Source organism: Crassostrea angulata, chromosome 1, assembly GCF_025612915.1.
Source record: "Crassostrea angulata isolate pt1a10 chromosome 1, ASM2561291v2, whole genome shotgun sequence".
Taxonomy (NCBI): Eukaryota; Metazoa; Mollusca; class Bivalvia; order Ostreida; family Ostreidae; genus Magallana; species Magallana angulata.
Window position 1 is genome coordinate 11,729,359 of NC_069111.1, and position 5,766 is coordinate 11,735,124.

The following is a 5,766-nucleotide window of genomic DNA, read 5'->3' on the forward strand; positions in this document are numbered from 1 at the left end:
TTATAATTTGCAGGTTTACACATTTAAGATGTGTATATGTTTATACTTCTTTGTGGTGATTTCATGTAATTTAAAGAGGCAGTTAATAATCAAACCATATCCCTTTAAAATTCAAAGCTGTAGAGTAAATAACAAGCAAGGCAAGCCGTACAGTCAATTTATTCATCATTTAATTAATAAATAAAATAAAATGTCAGCAATGGGGAAAGTATTTGATACCAAAAAAAAAAAAAACCCCAAACAGCAACAGATATTCTAAATCAACCACATTTATACCAAACTTCTTTGTGATATTAAGATCAAGTTTAGGACATAGCTTTGTTGACTCAAATCAGGGTCTAACGTTAATGACACAGGTCTCCTTGGTGATGATGCTGTCATAGCTACAGGTAGCATCTTGCTCAGAAGGGGTGTGGTTGTGGCGAATACTTTAGCCTGGCGATCTTGCAAAACTGACAAACTCTAAAGATCGTTAAGGCACTGAAGACACCCAACAGTCACGTGTATTTTTCTAAAATTAGGCAATTACATGTAATTATAAAGGTAAAATATGATTATACTGCAATAGGCCCACTTGACCTCTTAGTTACTTTTCATTAAATTCTCCTGTGTTGACGGTATTTTTTAATAGAAAAAATACATAGTTAGCTAATTTTTTTTACGGCTATTAGGTTTAGACACAAGGAATAAATTACTAGATGTTATTCTAATGTTGGGTGAATGTTTATCAAAAAATCTATCACTTCTGTGATTTTATCATGACCATCAAAAGCGATAACTGATCCAATCTGCTCTATTCTTTCAAATACAAAACACCTGAAAAATTAAGATGAGTAGATCTTCCATAAAAAGATTTTTAATTTTCTCCACATTAAGCCCTTTTTGTTCCAGTTGTTCTTTGTAAATTTCGCATCTTCTCCCGACTGTGGCCTCATCTTACTTCCGGGGTTCATGATTTGAACAAACATATTTTGCCTGAGCATACTTCTACCAAAGTTTCAGCTTTTCTGGCCAAATGTCTACACAAGTTTTAACCTCTCTGGCCAATGGTTTTTGAGAAGGAGTTTTGAAACATGCTTTTTTTTATATATATTCCTCTGTAAAAATTTAACTCCCATTGTCTCCCCACCCTAATCGGGCCGAGGATCATGTTTGTAGATTGTACGTAACAGTAGCAACTTCTCCAGTTCTTTTGGAAAGATCCCAGAAGTTGCGATTATGCAAGAAAAGAAGTAACTGAAAGTTATCCTTCTTTCATTAACTATTAATATATTTGTCTCAATAACCAGACTTGACTCATATCGCTTTTTTTTTTTTGAATTTTTGAGCAATAATTTAAAATTAACTTAAATGGTTTTCAAATGCTCGTAATCAAATTGTAAGAATGTACTATCGAAACATTTACCCTGTAGTTAATATCCTTCCAAAGGCCTTTGTGAGTGTCATAGCTTGTAGGGTGCCTCCTTCTTCATCGTCTTCCCAAATACCGGTAAGACAGAGCCTCGTCCTTGACCATGAATCTTGTCTTGGTGGAATTTCACCATGAATGATTTTATTGTTCGGATGTATATAATTAAGGAATAAGGAATCATTCTTCTTTTTTTTTTAAGTTTTACATAGGAATATACAGAGTAAATCTTTAAAAATCTACTTCTCATGAACCATAGTAAATCTTTAAAAATCTTTTTCTCATGAACCATAAAACCAGGAAAGCTGAAACTTGTGTTGAAGCACCCTCAGGTAGTGTAGATTCTAATTTGTGAAATTCATGACCCCCAGGGGTAGGGTGGGGGCCACAATGGGGGGGGGGGGGGGGGTCAAAGTTTTACATAGGAATATACAGAGCAAATCTTTAAAAATCTTTTTCTCATGAACCATAAGACCAGGAAAGCTGAAACTTATGTGGAAGCATCCTCAGGTAGTGTAGATTCTAATATGTGAAATTCATGACCCCCGGGGGTAGGGTGGGGCCACAATGGGGGGTCGAAATTTAACATAGGAATATATAGAGTAAATCTTTAAAAATCTTTTTCTCATGAACCATAAAACCAGGAAAGCTGAAACTTATGTGGAAGCATCCTCAGGTAGTGTAGATTCTAATTTGTGAAATTCATGACCCCCGGGGGTAGGGTGGGGCTACAATGGGGGGGGGGGGGGGGTCGAAGGTTTACATAGGAATATACAGAGTAAATCTTTAAAAATCTTCTTCTCATGAACCATAAGACCAGGAAAGCTGAAACTTATGTGGAAGCATCCTCAGGTAGTGTAGATTCTAATTTGTGAAATTCATGACCCCGGGGGTAGGGTGGGGCCACAATGGGGGGGTCGAAATTTAACATAGGAATATATAGAGTAAATCTTTAAAAATCTTTTTCTCATGAACCATAAAACCAGGAAAGCTGAAACTTGTGTGGAAGCATCCTCAGGTAGTGTAGATTCTAATTTGTGAAATTCATGACCCCCGGGGGTAGGGTGGGGCCACAATGGGGGGGGGTCGAAGTTTTACATAGGAATATACAGAGTAAATCTTTAAAAATCTTCTTCTCATGAACCATAAAATCAGGAGAGCTGAAACTTGTGTTGAAGCATTCTCAGGTAGTGTAGATTTTAATTTGTGAAAATCATGACCCCCGGGGGTAGGGTGGGGCCACAATTGGGGGTCGAAATTTAACATAGGAATATACAGAGTTAATCTTTAAAAATCTTTTTCGCATGAACCATAAGACCAGGAAAGCTGAAACTTATGTGGAAGCATCCTCAGGTAGTGTAGATTCTAATTTGTGAAATTCATGACCCCCGGGGGTAGGGTGGGGCCACAATGGGGGGTCGAAATTTAACATAGGAATATATAGAGTAAATCTTTAAAAATCTTTTTCTCATGAACCATAAAACCAGGAAAGCTGAAACTTGTGCGGAAGCATCCTCAGGTAGTGTAGATTCTAATTTGTGAAATTCATGACCCCCGGGGGTAGGGTGGGGCCACAATGGGGGGTCGAATTTTTTACAAGGAATATACAGAGTAAATCTTTAAAAATCTTCTTCTCATGAACCATAAGACCAGGAAAGCTGAAACTTGTGTTGAAGCATTCTCAGGTAGTGTAAATTCAAAGTTGTGAAAATCATGACCCCCGGGGGTAGGGTGGGGCCACAATTGGGGGTCGAAATTTAACATAGGAATATATAGAGTAAATCTTTAAAAATCTCCTTCTCATGAACCATAAGACCAGGAAAGCTGAAACTTGTGTGGAAGCATCCTCAGATAGTGTAAATTCATAGTTGTGAAAATCATAACCCCCGAGGGTAGGCTAGGGCCTTAATGGGTGGTCGAAGTTATACATAGGAATATATAGAGTGAATCTTAAATCTTTTTCTCAGAAACTAATTAGCCAGAAAAGCTGAAACTTGACTGGAAGCATCCTCAGTTAGTGTAGATACAAAATTGTGAAAATCATGACCCCCGGGGGTAGGGTGGACCACAATGGGGGGGGGGGGGTCGAAGTTTTACATAGGAATATATAGAGTAAATCTTTAAAAATCTTCTTCTCAGAAACTAATCAGCCAGGAAAGCTGAAACTTGTGTGGAAGCATTCTCTGGTAGTGTAGATTCAAAGTTGTGAAAATCATGATCCCCGGGGGTAGGGTGGGGCCACAATGGGGGGGGTCGAAGTTTTTCATAGGAATATATAGAGTAAATCTTTACAAATCTTCTTCTCAGAAACTAATCAGCCAGGAAAGCTGAAACTTGTGTGGAAGCATTCTCTGGTAGTGTAGATTCAAAGTTGTGAAAATCATGATCCCCGGGGGTAGGGTGGGGCCACAATGGGTGGTCGAAGTTTTACATATGAATATATAGAGTAAATCTTTACAAATCTTCTTCTCAGAAACTAATCAGCCAGGAAAGCTGAAACTTGTGTGGAAGGATCCTCAGGTAGTGTAAATTCATAGTTGTGAAAATCATGATCCCCGGGAGTAGGGTGGGGCCACAATGGGGTGTCGATGTTTAACATAGGAATATATAAAGTAAATCTTTAAAAATCTTCTTCTCAGAAACTAATCAGCCAGGAAAGCTGAAACTTGTGTGGAAGGATCCTCAGGTAGTGTACATAAAAAGTTGTGAAAATCATGACCTCCAGGGGTAGGGTGGGGCCACAATGGAAGGTTGAAGTTTTACGTAGGAATATATAGAGTAAATCTTTAAAAATCTTCTTCTCAGAAACTAATCAGCCAGGAAAGCTGAAACTTGTGTGGAAGCATTATCAGGTAGTGTAGATTTATTGTTGTGAAAATCATGACCTCCAGGGGTAGGGTGGGGCCACAATGGAAGGTTGAAGTTTTACGTAGGAATATATAGAGTAAATCTTTAAAAATCTTCTTCTCAGAAACTAATCAGCCAGGAAAGCTGAAACTTGTGTGGAAGAGTCCTCAGGTAGTGTAAATTCAAAGTTGTGAAAATCATGATCCCCGGGGGTAGGGTGGGGCCACAATAGGGGGGGGGGGGGTCAAAGTTTAACAAAGGAATATATATGGTAAATCTTTAAAAATCTTCTTCTCAGAAACTAATCAGCCAGATGATTCTTTTTAATTGTTAAGACTTTGGCCCCAGGACAATTCTTTGGCCTCACAAGAAGGTTCAGAGTTTGATGTACGTTTATATCCCATATATAAACAATTGTTAAGGATCTTTTTGAGAACTGCAATACTCAACATATGATATGACTATAAAATCATCCTGTTAGAAAAGGGACTAATGATTATAAACATAAGAATATCCAGGGGGAAAATGGATTTAATTTATACAGGATCTACATGTATTATTGTACATTGTCCAGATAGTTTGTATTATGACTCCATTAAGCTGATTTTATCATACCTATTGTTCCTCAGGTGAGCGATGTGGCCCATGGGCCTCTTGTCTTTTTTTGGATATTCAAGATTTGTGGCATTAAAAAATGCTGTAACTATATCCCGGAAAGCGATGGGGTCAGTCTGAAAAAAAAAATTGAATACACTAAAATGGCTTTGATGATTATTACAATTCAGACCGCTTCAATACTTTCCACATACGAAAATCGATGTCACAGAATATATAAGACAACGTCATTAATATTTAATCTAATTTAAAGTTAAAGAAGGAGTCTTCTCGTTATCAAACATACTTCTTATGATAAGAAATTCATGAAATTTTGACACAGTCAAACAGATCATATTACCAAATGACTCTATCAGTTTAATTAAATTTGACCTTTTTGTTTTCGCATAAAGGTCAGGTCAAAGTCACTACCTTTTTCCTCAACGTAAAGGATGATAAAAATAAGTGTAGCTCTTTGTAGTTCTGTAGACATTTGTTTAAGATTTGAAGATTTTATTCTTTAATGAAATGATAGAATATCAGAATGTCTATCAGCTTATACTACTATCTTGGAATAAATATTTATACTAAAATTGATATTGCTTAGCCCGCATTTCCTCTAATTTTCTTAAATTTTGAAGAAATTTTGATTATTTTTTATGCTTCCAATGATAAAATATTTCTGATTTTTATGTATTATAATGACTTTATATAAAGATATAAATTGACAGAAAAGCTAATATAATGACCATTTAATAAGAGAGAAAAACTGATTTTAGAGATTTTTTCTCAAAAACCAATGTATAGAATAGGCGCTTTAAAAAACTTATAAAAATGTAATTTGATAGGCAAATCATATTTTAAAAACATATTCTGAAGCCTATGTATCATATTATTAGTTCACATTAGTAAAAAAA